The sequence below is a fragment of the Leiobunum rupestre genome, chromosome 3 (genome assembly GCF_980474605.1).
Source record: "Leiobunum rupestre chromosome 3, qqLeiRupe1.1.hap1, whole genome shotgun sequence".
Classification (NCBI taxonomy): domain Eukaryota; kingdom Metazoa; phylum Arthropoda; class Arachnida; order Opiliones; family Sclerosomatidae; genus Leiobunum; species Leiobunum rupestre.
The window spans coordinates 14,021,433-14,040,005 of NC_143386.1; the positions used below are offsets into that span (position 1 = coordinate 14,021,433).

The following is an 18,573-nucleotide window of genomic DNA, read 5'->3' on the forward strand; positions in this document are numbered from 1 at the left end:
TTTCTCCCTCGCCCCTGAATCGCGAGCCCCCGCTGACGGTGCAGTCTGCGGGTCGGACTGGGGATTTGCGGACAACCATATTCCGTTCTCTTTTCGTATCACATAGGCTTTTTCGCCCGTCAATTTTCTCCCTCACCCCTGAATCGCGAGCCCCCGCTGACGGTGCGGTCTGCGGGTCGGACTGGGGATAATAAGTGTGGCACTTTCTTATCGAAACCGTGTTTGGTCAAAAGTAAGAAGTGTGGCACTTTCTTATCGAAACCGTGTATGGTCAGAAGTAATAAATAAGTGTGGCACTTTCTATAGCGGTACAAGTAGATTGTTAACTAGTAGTGCCCGTAAAGGCAGGAGAGATAGATCCGTTAGACATTGCAGCAGATAGCATATAATATTATATAATAATAATAAGTGTGGCACTTTCTTATCGAAACCGTGTTTGGTCAGAACTAATAAGTGTGGCACTTTCTTATCGAAACCGTGTTTGGTCAGAAGTAATAAATGTGGCACTTTCTTATCGAAACCGTGTATGGTCAGAAGAAATAAATAAGAGTGGCACTTTCTTAGCGAAACCGTGTATGGTCAGAAGTAATAAATAAGTGTGGCACTTTCTTATGGAAACCGTGTATGGTCAGAAGTAATAAATAAGTGTGGCACTTTCTTATCGAAACCGTGTATGGTCAGAAGTAATAAATAAGTGTGGCACTTTCTTATCGAAACCGTGTATGGTCAGAAGAAATAAATAAGAGTGGCACTTTCTTAGCGCCCTCCGACCAACCCCCTTAAAGGGAGAGTTACCGGAAAAAAAGTTGATTTCATGAGGGTGGGCGGTGGCCACTCTTTAACATAGGATGGTGAATTTTATTTCAAACAATAGGAAATCACATGGGCCCAACAGATTTTTTATTAGTTTGCCCACCCGGGTCAGCTGATGGGGGGCGGCATCCACTCTTTAACTTAGGGTGGCAATTTATTTATAAAAAGATAATAAATCACGTAGCCTCATTAGCTTTTGTATTAGTTTCCCTACCTGTGTCTACTAAGGGTGTATATATTTGTCCACTCTAATACACTGATGTGGAACTAATATTACGGCCTGGGCCAACTTGTTTCTTTGTGGATTCGTAAAGGACTACGTATACCAAACACCTGTGACGAGCGTTGAAGATTTACGACAAAGAATCATCGAAGCATGTCGCCGGGTGACTCCAGAAATGGTTCGGGGAGCATTTCGCAATATGAAACATCGTGCATATTTGTGCATTGCATCAGAAGGTGGCATTTTTGAAAACATTTTGTAGAAGTCATTAAAAAACATTTGTCACTTGGGCTAATTATTATTTGTTTATTTTTCGAAATCTTATAACTGAAATGCATGTTACCTACAATTCGTTAAAGGCTATTGCCTGCTATTACAACTTGTTTTTTCCCCCGATCTTTTTCAACCGAACCAAAATTATTTTTACACTTTCGACTATGCCCTACAACTTTTCTATTGAAACATTTTGCGTGACACCTACCGGTGAAAAAATAAATTTTCCAAAACGGCACAAAATCGTTGGATTTTTCTGAAATTTAGTAACCAAAGCCTTCCATACCAAACAAATAAACCCTGAATCGCCATCGTCGAAACATGTTACGCACCTCTTTAAGGGAAATTAAAAGAGTTTTATAGTGTACGAAAAATCGTTGTTATTTCTAAATAATTACTACCATACTTAACCTTAATATTTACTGATATAACCGAAAGGATAGGTCCGCTGAATCCTACCCTATCCAATAATATTATTTTAAGATTACCGGATTTAATTTTTAACAAAATATCAACCACACAAAGTCAAACTACCGAAAACGGTAAATTGGGCAAATGCCCAACTTCTTGGGCTTCAATTTCAAAAAATTATGAAAGGCTATCAATGGCGAGATATGTACACTCGAACGAGATGTCATTGACTCTTCTTGCCCTAATCGTTGAAGAGATATGCGCGACACGGCGGCATCGGCATCGGCTACACTGTACGTGAGAAACTGTGAGACTAATGCACACAAATCCTTAGGATTGTGTGTAAAAACGGCAAATTTTGTCCGTGTGTCAGACTAACGGGTAAAGGCGGTAAAACTAGAAAATAGAGAACACCAGTAAAACACTGCCCGTGTGAACCAGCCTTTCGCTACAAATTTTAATCGTAAATTATAATAAACATCTTTTCCATTGACGTAAAACTACTATAAATGCTACGCCATTTTAAAAAACACCGATGACTGAATAAAAGCGTTCAGCAACTTACGACGTCATTATGACGAAAAAGCTTATCGGTGGAATTATAAATCCATCGAGTTTTCTTCCGTTGACAGTTACTGAACGTACCCCAGTAAAAAAAATAAACATACAGAGTGCCCTATATGTGAGCAGTCCATTGCAACGTATAGTGAAATTCTTCACCGATTATTGCATGGTGGTCGCTATTCAGCAGACATCTTTTGACTTTTGATATAAATATCTTAACGTTGGAATTCAACGGAAGCCCGAGCGTAGAAGATGTCTGCTGAATAGCGACCGCCATGCAATAATCGGTGAAGAATTTCACTATAAGTTGCTCACATTTAGGGCAGACTGAATGTTTATTGATATTGTACTACATTATATTGAGTATTTTTCAAGAGTTTCAAATAATTTTCTTCGCCGGTTAAAATGAGAAATACTTTGTAGTAATACCGAAACGCCAGTTACGCCACTGGCTTTAAATTATATTGATATTAATTTTTATAACTAATTTTGAGATAAGCGGAAGCACTGATAATAATTAAAAGTTACACTTTCAGGTTCAGATTTTTGATTAAAAGTTACAGAAATTTAAAAACTTTAAACAAATTGATATTTATTAATTTATTAGCTTAAATGCAATTTGAAGAGCATAGCTTCGAGTCATAGATGGTATAAAGGCACCGCTCTTAATTTGTACTTATTATTTATATTTCATAGTTTTTTAGGCCAAGAATGTATTTATCCATACATCAGCTAAGCTAATACCCATAGGAAGAACGACTATTTTGATACGATTTTTAGTGATGGGCACCGCTCCTATCATGGTGAGCGCTTTTGTTATTATGAGTAAAATTGAGTGGCAAAATGTTTTTTTTTAAGAGAAAGCGAAATGAAAATGAGAGGAGCCCCAATTTCAGCGCTCAAAAAAGGGCAAAAAGACGAGCACTTATTTTGCCGCACTAAAACGAGCGAAAAGAGAGGAGCGTTTATTTTACCGCTACAAAAAAGAGCGAAAAGAGAGGTGCGCTCATTTAACCACTCAAAAAAGAGCGAAAAGAGAGGATCGACGATTTTACCGCCCAAAAAAGAGCGAAAAGAGAGGTGCGCTCATTTAACCACTCAAAAAAGAGCGAAAAGAGAGGATCGACGATTTTACCGCCCAAAAAAGAGCGAAAAGAGAGGTGCGCTCATTTAACCACTCAAAAAAGAGCGAAAAGAGAGGATCGACGATTTTACCGCCCACAAAAGAGCGAAAAGAGAGCAGCGCTCATTTTACCACTCAAAAAAGAGCGAAAAGAGAGGATCGACGATTTTACCGCCAAAAAAAGAGCGGAAAGAGGGGAGCGCTTATTTTACCGCTCAAAAAGAGAAAAAGAGAGAAAGAGAGGAGCGATTATTTTACCGCTCAAAAAGAGCGGAAAGAGGGGAGCACCGATTTAACCGTTCAAAAATGCGTGAGCGTGAGCGCATATTTGGTTAGCGAGTGCGAGCGATAAGTGAGCTGAGCGGCTCTTTGAAGAAAATGCCCATCACTGCTCGCCATACCCCTCACGCTCGAAGGGTAAGCTCCACGTTTTCCATCCCCTTTTCTGCCTGTAAACAATTCGACCACGATGCCCGTGGCTCGTCTCAACATGGAAAATTTCCCAAAGTATAAATAAATACCATCTTGATTAGATAAACTGAGCTAGCACACCACAGTCTTTATATCTGAAAAAATTCTTTATTTTTTCGACGCTTTCTGTAACAGGCCGCAGGTGGCGCTGTGTCGTTTACATATTCCAGAACATTAAAATACATAAAATGCTTCATATCACGCAACAAAGAAATTGCCTTATATGTGGCCATCGCTTCGCTGCCTTATTTACAAAACCCGGTATCTCAAAAATGTCGAGCAACTGAAAAAATTAAATTAAAATTTTGAAAAATAATATAACAAAATATTTTTTTTAAATAGTTGTTTCTATAAAATACGTTAGGTCACGTGTAAATGTTTTTTCTACGTCACTAGCTAAAGTTATCGAAGATTGAGAGCGCGCGCTCGAGTCGATAAAGATATTGGTATTTGAAGTCGACGTGCGAAACGCGCGTGCCTATAAAGCACTAAAAAGCTTAAGCTCGTGACGCGGGAAAAAACATTTTATACATTTAAATTTTTTATTGATTTATTTTATAGAAACATCTATTGATTTTTAACAAAAAATTATACTTTTTGAAATTATATTTGCCAATACTTTTAACATTTTTGTTATTGTGTTCTTTCTGGAAAAAACTCGAAGAACAGCAAATAGTCGTTAGTGGATTTACTTTGTTATGGAACTAAGGAAGCGTGTTGCTACAACAGAAAGAAGGGAACTAAATTTCGGTGTGAACAGAAAATGTAACTGGAAAGCAAACAAACAAGCAAAAACAGCTGGATCTTCGATATTTTCCGGCGTAAATTACGTCAGTTAAAAAACCTTTTAACCTGCATTTGCGCTATCTCTCCAGGCTCTGTCGCTTAACGTATAAATAAAATATGTTTTTATTTTACGATCTTACACGTACTAAAAACCGAGGGGCTAACCACTCTTAGAAAGTCTGTACACCGGATTACGCTTAGATTAGCACTGCCAAAGGCAGGGACTTCAAAGATTACGCGTATTCCCATTAGTACAGTCAAAGGTACGGCTCTGTACACCGATTACGCGGAGTGATCAGCCCCTCGACTAAAAACGTATTTATAGATATTTAAAGATAATTACTATGTTGAGGCGAATTGTAACGGTGCTACCAGACCAAACCCCTACACGTATTCTTATTTCTAGTAGTAAGTTAGGCACGTTGGAGGAAAAACAGGAGGTAGACTCTCATAGGAGGTTCGATAGTTGGAAGCAAAAATTCAATAGGAGGTCGCAAAATTTTAACTTCGAAGACTCTTTGACCACCGTACAAAACCTGTTTTATAATGCAAAAATGGGGTACATGTGTCATTCTGTCATTCATTGATATATGGCCACCATTCCGAAGAGAGAAGACGCTCTTTCGCTCCTCAAATTAGGCAAAAATCTGTCTCTGCGCATGCTCAAATAATAACCGAGAGTTTTTCTATCAGTTTAGGAGGAAATCGGAAAATTTGTCTATCAGTTTAGGAGGAAATCGGATAATTGTTCTCTCAAGTATGGAGATTTTTTATTTTATAATTGGCCACACTGCTGCACGTCAGATCCTTTCCCCTAAAATCAACTTAGCCTGGTATCTAATTGGTTCCCTAAATCTAGGGGATAACTTTCAGACTCAACGTAGAAGGTAGAGCTCCAAGTTTTCCTAAATATATAAATTTTTGCATCCGCTGCTCACCAATTACTTCCAATGTCCATCATCCCCAGTGTCTTAGCGTCAAATTTTGAGCCCCTCCGCAAAATATTACAAAGGGCCCTTCATTAAAAAACTAAACTGTCTTTTTTTGTTAAGAAATGGTTTAATTGTCATATTGAACCAAAATAACAAGAATAATAGAATTTATAGAAGCAGGAATTCATATCTCTACTTGGACTGCTTATCGCGGGAGATTTTTGTCTCCATGTGGCGGAAGGTTTTTTTTTGACGTCACTATGTTAACTTAACAAACAACAACGTAAGAGGGGAGCGCGCAGAGGGGATTTTTTCTTTCGTAGGCGGGGCCAAAGCCGTCAGAGTGATCTTACCATACGCGATACGCCAGGATAAGCATTCCAAGTAGAGGTTTGGATTCCTGGGCAATAGCATTAGCTTCTGTTACTAACTTCGCATGCATCATAGGAAAAGTTCGTCTGCTTTTTCATTACAAAACATACACATAGATGGCGATCGTATTTTTGAAAGACAGACAAGAATATCGTATGCTGACGAACTTTTGTTTAATTACGCGAGGGTGGAGCTTAGGCCACTGTAGTCCTATATTCTTCCGGATCATCAGTGGCGTAACTAAGCACCCGGGGGTCTTCATTATTCGACATACTGGGGGCCTTAAAGCATGCGGCGACTCTAGTATAGTACCTTGATGGCTCAATACTCGACAATTTAAAATTTTGGGCATTTTGGCCATTTCAGTGCTTAAAAATAATTTAATATAACTTCTATCAGGATTTCATACCTCAACTTGGAATGCTTATACTGCTATAAGATCACTCTGACGGCGCTCCCCTCTCACGTTGTTGTTTGTTAAGTTAACATAGTGACGTCAAAAAAACCGTCAGCCACATCGATACAAAAATTTGCCGCGATAAGCATTCCAAGTGGTTTGAGTCTATTTGATCGATTCCCAAATGATCGAACGGGTCCCATTTGATCGAATTTCCATTTGATCGAATGAAATTTGATCGAAAGCTACTGTAGGGTAAAACTACTAGTTTTTGGGAGTAAATCGAAAAGGCAACGGTGCATACGCGCCTACGGCGCGCGTACATCAACCTAATCTAACCTGACCCTATTTATATATATCAAAAACAACGGGCCGTTATCGTCGATGTCATAAAAAATTCCATCATATAGTGTATAAAGTAAAAATCTCTTCATCTTTGTGGCTTAATACAGTTAAAGCAATGAATTATTCCATCATTATTCCGTCTGCACTTAAGCAATGAATTATTCCATCATTATTCCTTCTGCACTTCATATTGACATTTGTAAAATAAAAACATACCAACTGGTACTATAAATACTTTTGAATTCGATCATTTGAAGGTTCGATCTTATGAAACAAATGACAAATGGGATTCGATCAAATGGAATTTCGATCAATTGCAACGTATAATGCTCGACGGTCGATCACATATTTGTCGATCAAATGGACCAACACCATCCAAGTAGAGGTATGGATTCCTGTATTGTCCCATATTCTTAAGTACCTTAATGTACTCTTGACGGTGTAGACATAGCTGTCATGCTAAATACTATAGAAAGACAATTATCCGCTCAGTCATTTGCAACATAATAGAGTAGTAACGTGATGATAATTAAGAATTTATATCGTACATGTTAGAGAATCACGTGGTCATTAAGATAAATGTAACTACATTCTGCAACGAGGAATAGAATTCCAAATTAGTTGGCGTTGTACTTCCTAAGGCTGTACTTGTAAAACCGTGTTCCAGAAAAAAACGTGCCGACCAGGGGACTGTAATTAGCTGTCAAGGTTTCTGGTCAGGCAACCTTAAATCGTGACGACATTTAATGAGCTGCAACTAGAAAAGGCCTGTCGAGGCTCAAGTATAGGCTCCATTTCCGGTTAAAGGCAGAATAAAGTAGGACGTTCCATGGTGTATCAACGTTTTCGCCGGTAGGTGCTCTGTTAATAGGCCATTGAAGAAGTCTTTAGGAGCCACTATTCCTAGCGCCTTATGCAAAGTTCGAACTGCTTTTTCCTCGAAAGTTTGCGAAAGTGGAGGAGTAAAGTCGTAAGAGTAGAGAACGAGCGGGGAGTTCGGTTTCGGCTGAAGCGTTATTCTCTTCTCGCGCCATCTCTAGGCGATAGAGACAACTAAGGTAAAATAAAAATTCGCGACCGAAACGAATCTAGGTGGCACTGCGGCGCCACAGTCTTCAGAGGTAGATCACATAATCTAGCTTCTGCAATTGTAAAATTAGATAAATATGTATAAATCTGGGTGTAGTAATTGCTGTCTTGTAACCGATAAGGGCGGTGGTGCACTTTGAGATGCCTCGGAGGATTGGGTAGCCTGTTGTGGGGCGGCGGGTCTCCGTATGAGGACACGGTGGTCCTGTTTTCCGGCCTTTTGGAGCACACAGGGATCTCCGGTGCAGGTGTGCCGGGTTATGTGGACCGCTGTGTGCCCGTCGTTTCCCTTAAGAGCTCTTTCTGAAGGGTGTGTCTCTCTACCTACGTAGGTAGGGTGTCGGCTGGAGTTGCTACAGCATCCACTCTTAATCCCACTGCTGTGTGCGAAGTGGGTATTGGTCGTCCCATTGCTGCACCTTCTGCTGGGTTGAGTGGCTTGCGTCAAAGGTGCGACCATCAGTAGTAGGGCACTACTACCCATGCTGTATTTGTCACCTGTCCGTGCTTGTGGACGCTGGTGTAGGACACTATGGTATGGTCTCTGTTACTAGGTACACCGGGCTATAAATTCTGACACACGGTAGTAATTGCTGTTACCATGGAGAAACACAAAACTATGCACAATTAAAATAAAGAGCAAATATTAACCTTTTTCTAGCTTCTATTTCATCCATCATTACCCTCTAATACCGTCCTTACGCTATTAATTGCCAAACTCTAATAGCGAATGCTAATATGCTTCCTATAGCAGAAGTGGACCAAAAATGTAAGCGCTCTTTTATGAAAATTATCTCGAAACGAGCGAACACTTCAAATACGACGGTCAGTTGATCTTTTTTTTTTTTGAGATACACAAACATCGGTGTCGACCCGAGGCCTTAGACACCAGCACACACACAATAACTGATTAATCAGGGTGAGATATGGGTAACGGCCACGCCAACGGGGGGATACGTGGGGACAGGGGTGGGGACACCCGTGGCGGAAGTAACCCGACCACCCGTTGGGGGATTGGTAGTCGTCCTCACACGGCCTTCCACAAACTCTGCCTCCCGGACGCCTGGGATTACAGGAGAGAGACACTACTCCCGGCGGGTCAGTTGATCTTGTTCAGCGAGAAAGAGAAATTGAGCCAGCTCAGGGTGAGCGCCGAATAGTTCGCTCAGTCGGTGATTGTTCACGGTGCGGTAAGCGCGATCGGCCTCTAGCGGCGGGATAGAAAGCGCTGACGGCGCGTAGAGTGAGATCGAGCTGAGAGAGGCAGTAGTTTGTTCATATTGGAATAGAGTTGTTAGTTTTCCGGAAAATTTTCCGCAAATCGGAAAATAAAAAATTTAAACATAAATTACTTTTTAAAGGTTTTTAATGTTTTAACTTTTAATCGATATAGAATGTCTAATAACATACAACAAAACATTAATAGTGTTACATTGTTAATCATTTTAAACTAGTCTAGAGGTTTAGTTTTACTTTTAGATTCGAAAAAATGATGCGGAAATGGCACTTTATTTAAATTTGCAAACAATATATAAGACTTATCATGGAATTAAAACTTAATTTTTTTTCGGAAAAATACTGAACATTTTCTGACCTACAACTCTATATGATTGGAAATACTCATCCCGATGCACAGTGCAGGGTTACCACTAAAAACCCCAAAATATTTATAGGAATGTAGGAAATTCAACAGTCAATATAGGAGTATTACATTTGATAATATAGGAACATATAGGAAAATTTTAATAATTTTTTTGTTTTAATATAGTGAAGTCAGATCAATAAGCAGATAACGATATTCTTAATTCAGTTCAGTGCAGTTCTTTGGAGAAGCTGTTTACATTTTATCAAAGGGATTTAGTACATTGAGCGCCATCTGTATTACGAAAAGCGAACTAGGCACGCGGGAAATTCTAAAAACCGCGCGAAATTCCAAATAATTTTTAAATACAGGAAAATGTAGGAAAAATGGTTAAAATTTAAGAAAATTTCAAAAAAAGGTTAAATTATAGGAAAATAAAAGGAAAGCATTGAAATATAGGTAAAATTATAAAATATAGGAAAAATGGTCACCCTGACAGTGTTTCAAAGAGCCCAAATTTTGGACAAAATTAAAAAATAGTCGGTTACAAATAATATTTTCATTTTTGTAATAAGGAAATAATGGAGAATGAAGCAGCACGAAAGGTTTTTAGCTGCGACCCCTAGCGGCGAAGTTACTTTCCCTGAAGGAGCACAGGGTTTTCGTGTCACTAGATAGATCTTAACGAATTTAGAACGTGGATAAAAATTCACAGTCATTAGTTATTTCAAGCAATAGTTACAACTAGTTTCAGAGTTGGAAAAAGCCATTTTGGAGCACGTTAACACGCGAATTATTCCGAGAGACGCGTGTAGTTAACTACATTTTTTTCTACGTTTATTAGTAAACGTTACAATAAGTCCATTTAAGAAGTTGTTTAAGTATCCCTTCTCAACCTTTGGAGAAAATTGGGTTTTAAAATTTAGAAATTAATTATTAAATTCCTAGCGAAAATTTGGCTAGAAATAATTGTAGCAGAATAGTCCTACCGTTGCGTAAATTGGTGTTACCACATGATAAAAATAATTATATAATAATAATAATATAATAATTATACTAGAAACAATATTAACTTAATCTAATTGTACCAGTAATCGCTAGAGTACATAATAAATATTTATTTCTCAGATAAATACTCTATAAATACTGATATTTATAACCGTGAATAATAGCAACTGTCGGCTCTATCATTGCCACCTGTATTATGAAAAGACCCCAATTATTAGAGAAGGCCATGATTTTAAAAGGCGTTTTTAGTGATGAACGTGGTGCCATCTATTTATGTCGAAAGGACCTACATTTTAAAATAGCCAAATGATAACGTCGTCAGAGAGTCATTGTAGAATATTATAATTAGACAACGTATACTTTATTTAATAGACTTTAACAAATGTTTAAAATTACTGTTATTCATGTTATTGATCAATTTAAAAACGATCCAATGAGGGGTACCTTTTGATTTTGACACTAGCGTCATCCATTGAAAAAAGACTAACTTCATGTCGAATCGAGACTTGCTTTAAAATCTAACGAACAAAAACCAATATTTATCGATAAAAATAAATTTATTTTATTTATGACTATAAAATAAAATAAAATAATTTTATCTTCGCTTTCTTTTTAGGAAGTCTTTTATTAAAAAGATAAAATACGTTAAAAAATATTGAAACCGAAAGTTACTTAATTTTTTCTTTCATTTAAATTTATTTACATCTGTAAATTAGTCTTACCTTATTTATTAAACATTCCTTTCATTTCTGCTAAATTCAATTTATAGCCAAATCTGGCGTTTTTAGCCTAGCTTTTCGATCATATTCTCTAAATTTGAAAAACCAACTTTCTCAAAAGGTTGCGAAGGGAAACTAAAAAATAATATTAAATGGACTAATTGTAACGTTTACTAATAAACTTTAATAAAATTTAGTTATCCACATGCGTCTCTCGGAATAAATCGCGTGTTTACATTTCCAAAATGTCTTTTTTCTAACTATTGTTTGAAACAACGTATGACTGTGAATTTTTTTCCGTGTTCTTATTTCGCTAAGATCTATTGAATCAAACTAACGAAAACCCTGTGCTCCTTCAGGGAAAGTAACTTCGCCGCTAGGGGTCACAGCTAAAAACGTTTCGGGTTGCTTCCTTCACCATTATTTCCTTATTACAAAAATGTAAACATTATTTGTAACGGACCATTTTTTAATTTTGGTAAAAATTTGGGCTCTTTGAAACTATGTGCGATGATCGACGGGATAGTCTGTTTCGCGGAATTCGCTCACAGCGTTCTGAACAAAATTCAAAAATATAGTTTTTTAGTCGATTTGTTTGATTAAAAAACGCATAGAATAAACAAATCGCCTTAAAAATTTCATTAAAAAAATTCTAACCGCGCTGGGAGCGAATTCCCGGGGAACAGACTCTCCCGTCGCTCAGCGGGATGAAAAATTCCAATGTGAACGATGTGTGCGATTTTGCTCAGCACGCCATCAGAGCTTTTTAGTGATCGAACTATCCCGCCGCTAGAGAACGCAGCGCTGAAAATTGAGCAGGTTAGCGCGTCGATCAGCCGATCTGCATCACCACGCAGTGAACAATCACTGACTAAGTGAGGTTGAACTAATACACGGTCACCCTGAGATTGCGCAGTTGAAGAGAAGGAAAATAAAATCAACTGGAGTTGGCGCTCGCTCAATTGATCAACCAAGTGAAAAAATTCTGAACATTCATTTTTTGAAATTGCTCACAATATTTGCCCACCTCTGTCCTATATATCGGGTCCGTAATGGGTCAGATTGTGCAATAACTGGTGGCTTTACCGGGGAGTCGGGGTCCGGCTTTGGTAATCATTAAGGGCGGTGGCGCACTGGGAGATGTTAGCTGTGACAAATGGTCCTATCTACACCTACGACACGAGCGGCTAATTCTCCGACCGGTTCGAAGAGTTTATTGGTTGCAGAGGCGAGCATGCGCGGCATTTATTTTCGATTTTTACTTGCGCCTAGCACTTTATTTTACGAACGTACTATTAACCCAACGTGTGTGTTTGTGTGATTTGAGATGTTTCTCTTTTTCTCACGCCTAATTATGCTTTCGAGCGCCCCGGCCCTTTGATATCATGACCGTCAATAAGCGATTCCCAGAGGCGTACCGGGGGGCGGGGTATATGGAATTTTACCGTTATTAAATTTAAAAATTTACTCCCAACGTTTTTACGTTTGTTCTTATGCCCGTAAGTAAGCGATTCGCGCTATTTAATCAGTGGCGCACCTGAAGAGGAAGGGGGCTTTAAAATAATTTCTTATTGATCCCATTTATAATTTAGAATAGCTAATGTGTTCGGACAAAAATATGAAATTTACAAAAATTTTTAAGGTCGAAATTTGGTAGTCTTTGCGACCCCGAAGTAGTTAATTGTTTTATTTTGATTTTTTGCTAGCACAATGTGGCCGTTATGTTCGTACTCATCACAAATTGTATACATTAAATGTAAATTTTCATTGTCATAATTTTATTAGACACCTTAATAATCGGCAGAAAAGAATTTTAAAAGTTTAAAATCGAAAATAACCTAAAATTGAAAAAATATATTAAAATAATTTAATTACAGGTCTAAAACTTTGCTAAACTTATTTGCTTAAGGAAATAAATCCGTAGAAAATATAATTAAAGGAAAAATTAGCCAAACCACTAAACAAACAAAAGGTAATTAGGTAAAGGAAGACCGCTTTTAATCAGAAATAGCGCGGTACTTCGGCACGTATGCCTTCTAGGCGAAGAAAAATCGAATAATGAAATACAAATTTTCCACTTTATAGTCAAGTTGACATGGAAAAACCTCATTTGGTATTTTCTATTCATTAGGACCCATAGGATACGCCCTTAATTTTTGACACTCTTACCTAGAACACCCTGTATGTAAATCTGACATTACTAGCTAGGTGGAGAAATTAATCTTATGACTATGGTCCATAAAGCTAAAAGTCTGGACGCGTTTTTCTCTTAATAGGAAACCAGCTCCGAAAACGGTTTATTTTGTTAATTTATAATACATTTTGTAGGCGTTTGAATTAGGGATGAGAAGTTTTGTTTTCTGAAGCACGAACTAAAATATGGGCCTTAGGTTTCAGATAAACTGATTTTTGATTAACCCTATAGTAATTTAAAAACCAACTCAAACATGGACGCAGCGTCCAAAAACGATATTTTTGCCAATTTTACGCTCAACTTTTGGAAAAACCGGAATAAGATAGAAGGCTGCGGTGTGTGTTTTATTGATAAATAGGTATGAGACCAAGTTTCAAAGTAAATAATTTTTTAATTTATTCCTTTAATATTTTTAAGTTAATGATAATCATAATTGGGGAATTTGGTTACCGTTTCGCATACTAGAATCGCTTAAAAATTCCCTTTCGTATTGCGTGTTAGGCTTTCAGCTCTTCTAAGGCAACCATTTACTTAATTTATGTTTGGAGTGAAAAATAATATTTCACTTAAGCTTACAAAACATTTCGTCAGTGCAGTATCAGTCAATACAACGTGAAGCTAAGGGAATTAATTTCAAAATTGAAACGCTGTTGCCATCTAGTGCTTTTATTCGGTACTAAACATTCAAAGGGTTCCCCCCAAAAAGGGAGTATAACCTTTTTTATAATTTATGGGGGAAAGCCTTTCATTACCCCAGGCGCGAAAAAGAAAAAATATAATTAATTTAAAACGTACAACCCGATTCCTTACGTACATAATTTCCCGCTTCAACTACATTATTATTTTCTGCTGAATCACATTTATTTCTATGATAAAGATAACCACATTTCGACTTAAATGCTTTATTACACTTGCAAATTTTGTAAAACATATCTTTTTTGTGATAATCCAGCGCTCTCAATACATAGTCTTAGTAATGTGATAAAAATCAATAAAATAATGTTACCACCTACCCCACAGTGTTACAGAGACCCCCAAATTTTTGGAAGAAACTCCACTAAAGATAATATGGAAATATTTTTACATAGTATGCTTTACTACACTACACGAATTATTATAATGTAAGACGGAAGCGCTGTAACCCCTGGTGGTGGAAGTGGCTTCCGTGAATGAATATCAAAAAGCCACCGACGGAAATGGATGTAAAAATGTTTTCATATTATCTTTCGTGGAATTTATTCCAAAATTTGGGGTCACTAGCAATGGCGTAGCTGAGAACTCAGAGCCCCCCCCCCCCCCCGAAAAAATCTCTATGAGGCCCCCCTTTTTAATTTTTTTTTATGGTTAGCGGGGCCTCCCCGAAGCTCGAGGCCCCCCTTGAAGCTTGAGGCCCCCCCCCCCGCACCGCGGGCCCTGCGGACCAGCAGCTACGCCACTGGTCTCTAGAATACTGTGCACCCCCCTCCCAGGTGCGCCATTGATGAAATAACCTGAGTCGCTTTCGTACGGACATGAGAACAAATGTGGAAAATTTGGGCGTTCAAACTTGAAAGGTGCGTGCTAAAAACAATATATATCCTCCCCCCCCCCCCTCTCCCGGGTACGCCACAGATAGATGATGAGTTGGCGCTCGAAAGAATAATTAGGACGAGAATAAGAGAAACAATTCTACACACACATACATACGTTGGGTTAATAGTATGTTCGTAAAAAAGGTGCTAGAAAAATCGAAAATGAACGCTGCGCATGCTCGTCTCTGCAACCAATAAACTCTTCGAACCGGTCGGAGAATTAGCCGATCGTCCTACGACTCCAGTCAGGTTTGGCCTGGAAACTGAGCTTCGGCGGACTAGGTAGCTTGCTGTGGGGCGGCGGGTCTCCGTATGAGGCACTGTGGCCCTGTTTCCTGGCCTTTTGGAGCTGATCTGTATCTCCGTTGCCCACTGTGCCCGTCATTCCCTTTTAGGAGCCTTTTCTTTAGGGCTCGGCACTCTACCTATATAGGTAGTGTGTCGGTTGGAGTTGCTACAGCCAGTGGCGGATTAACTACCACTCGGGCCCCTAGGCTTAGCTTTGTTTAGGGGCCCCTTTGACCTTGGGAAACTTGCCGCGGCGGTTTTGATATTATTCGTTTAAGCATTTAAGGTTGTACAATTACAATTTTCGACACCTATTTTCTACTTTCATTGCTTCCATTATCGTCTCTTTTCTTATACAATATTAATTGTTGTTGAAATGCTCTACATTATCGGGGTAATGCCACAAATGATATTTGACGTCTTTTAGTATTTCCCAAATGGAATCGGAAATTGCCACCGGTAGAGCAATGGCAGTGCCACTTTCTTAATATGAATCAACCACCCTGAATCCGAAAATGCCGGTTTCAGGGGCGTAACTCCATTATTTGAAAGGTTGTCAAAAACGACATCTGGCGTTTCCGCCGTAACTATTATCGCTTTGCAAAATACTACAACTCCACGTGAAAGGAAATAAAAAAGTATTAAAAATTGCTTATGGTTTCATTTTTCTATCGTTTAAAGAGAAAATTTAAGATAAATGCTAAAACTCCCTTTGTCGAAGACTTTTGTAACAGACTGTACTTTGTACGATACTAAACTTTCTTATGAAATATATTTAACTAAAAAAATCTGATGATACAAGATGAATAACTGACCATTGACAAAGCACACCTTAACTGAATTCGTCTCAGAAGCAGCGAAATTATTTTTCTTGCTATTTGGGGCGCACAGATAACTCGAGTCAGAAATTAGAATTTCTAATCCAGCCTTGATTGGCACTTGCCTTAAGTTTTATGAACAACGCACAGTTTATCACAGTCAATCAGTCATTCAATTAATCAAATATTATAATATATCAAAATTGGTCAAGAAAATAACCGCCTCATTGGTGATGGACTCGGACTCGGACTCCGATCCGTACTGTCCAGGTACGTTACTATTTCGTGGCTACTCGCAAAGTATTATTTTATTTAATTTTACTCAATTTTGAGGACAACAGGATACACGCATAAAATAAATGCTTGGATTATACTATATATATAAAATCAATAAGCAGAGTAGTATTATCAAAAAAATAACGTTTTCATGTATTTGGCTTAACTACAAAACGAAGATAATACAGACGATCTTAGCGGCGGTTGTTGAAATGAAATCCGACAATCAGTAGGAAACGCGATTACAAAAATTTGTGTTTGGACAATTTTTCAACAGATTTTTTTCAACTAAAAGCTTAAATATTTTTATATTTTGTGTTAACTGTGGATTATTTATTCTCGAGGGCCCTTCTAGAAAAATCCTACCGGGCCCATTTATCCTCCGGGCCCGTATTCTTAAGCCTACTCAGCCTATTGGATAATCCGCCACTGGCTACAGCATCCGCTCTATTGCTGGGTTGAGCAGCTTGCGTTGAAGGTGAGACCGTCAATAGAAGTGTTATCTTGCTAACATGGCTGTTTTGCCACCTGTCCGGGCTGTGCAAAATGATGAAGACCTCCGGTGATAAGGATCTAATTCCAAGTGCAACGGGCTATAAATCTGATACCATGTCCTACAACAGTCCTATAGATCTGGTTTTCGACGATAACCAAAAGAGGGTGTAGCTTTAGGTCGCAAGTAAAGTTGTTATAACTGTTATTTACTGTAGTTTAATCCTACAAGGTGGAAGATGGTTTCTTTTAACTCGGCATCGAGGGGTAAGACGCTCTGCGAACTCGGTACCTTTGACAGTGCTAAATGGAACTCGCGAACTCTTGAAAATATGTACCTTTAACAGTGCTAAATGTACGAACTCGGTGTACAGATTATCTGAGACTGTCTTACCTCTCATTGAGAATTTATTTTTTATAATTACGGAGGAGGTGATATGATTTTTCTCAATCACTCTGGTATGGAACAATACGCAGAGGTATTCCTTGATTTAAATGAAACTTCTAATGTTTTACCTCTCGCTCGGCATGTACTCCAGCAGGGCCTATTTTAGTGGGCATTTCTGCCGTGTTAGGGGAGTTCTAAAATTCAGTAAGAAAATTTAATTCGGTGGCACATACAACTTGGAACGCGCCACTGAGCCCGCGTTGCGTGCCGATATTAATAAAAGCGGGAACGTCCCCTAGTGTTGTGCAGCGTCATCTTCAGCAAAGTCGGTGGAAAAATCTTCCTCTTTACCAATATTTAACTAATTTTGGTTAATTTTTGGTGCTTCTAAAACATCTTTTAAATAGGCCCTGTACTTCTATCACAATGGGAACTATATCTGGCATAAGGTATAGAGGTTACGCATTTTCCATTTTGCATTAGGGCCTTATTCCTTTAGCTACGCCACTGATGCAAGCTTTCAGCAGCTGTTGTCAATGATCATTGTTTTATTCAGTTTGGAACATGTAACTTACATATCAACTTACAAATTTTAACATATAGCCAATTAGTGGAGAATTTGGAAACACATTCTACCGAAATTATGTATGAATGTAAGTTCTTTTTCTAATATTTAGATTTCATTTGTTGCCTTTTCATTTTGACACTTCAAGGGTAATTATTTTGATATTGGTTGGCAGCAATGTTTCATTCCTTTATCGATTTACCCGACAGGCTGCTTTATTTTTACGTTGAAAAACGTCACCGATACCGCAGGTTATCTTATATTACAATATTTACTGCTATACGTATAATTATATCGTTATTGATAAAACTTACAAAAAGATATTGAAATCCGTGTTGAGAACTTCAACTTGAGATAAGCTGTTCACGCCCTTCGGCAAAGGCCTCCGACATTCCAATCACGGTACATGTACATATATTTAACTACACGCGTTGCGACGCGTAAGCTAGGAAACCTTACAAAAATCGTTGTTCTCTCTCTCTCACTCTTTCTCTCGTAGCCCGAAAATACTGTAAAGTGCTGGTACCTAGCGACCGGAAAAGACAACATATATAGATTTTTATGAAGTAAAATTAAACCATACGCAATTATGTATTCGAAAATTGTAATTGATGTTAAAGTTTGAGAAAATATTTTGGATTATATAATAATTTTCCTTTATGTTGTCTAAATAAATAACGTTATTCTGAACTATGCCGTGAGATGTCGCTAAGATCTCGTAAAGAGACTAGTACGTTGGCGAGGTCGAATTTCGAAACTAAAATCTTCTCACGAGCCGTTGCGTTTTCTCATCATAGAAAGTATAAAGTTGAGTAGCAACTCTACTGATTCATCTCCTCGGGTAATTAACTTTCGGTAATGTTACGACCTAAG

The 18,573-nt window shown here is 38.2% G+C and overlaps 1 protein-coding gene across 1 annotated transcript in view; it reads right to left on the reverse strand.

The window, feature by feature from the left end:
• Naam (Nicotinamide amidase) overlaps positions 1 to 18,134 on the reverse strand; it is a 70,119-nt gene extending 51,985 nt beyond the window's left edge. The window contains exon 1 of the mRNA XM_090167835.1: positions 18,015 to 18,134. The gene's annotated coding sequence lies outside the window, so the exon portion shown is untranslated. The remainder of the gene's footprint in view (positions 1 to 18,014) is intronic.
• Between the last annotated feature and the right edge of the window lie 439 nt (positions 18,135 to 18,573).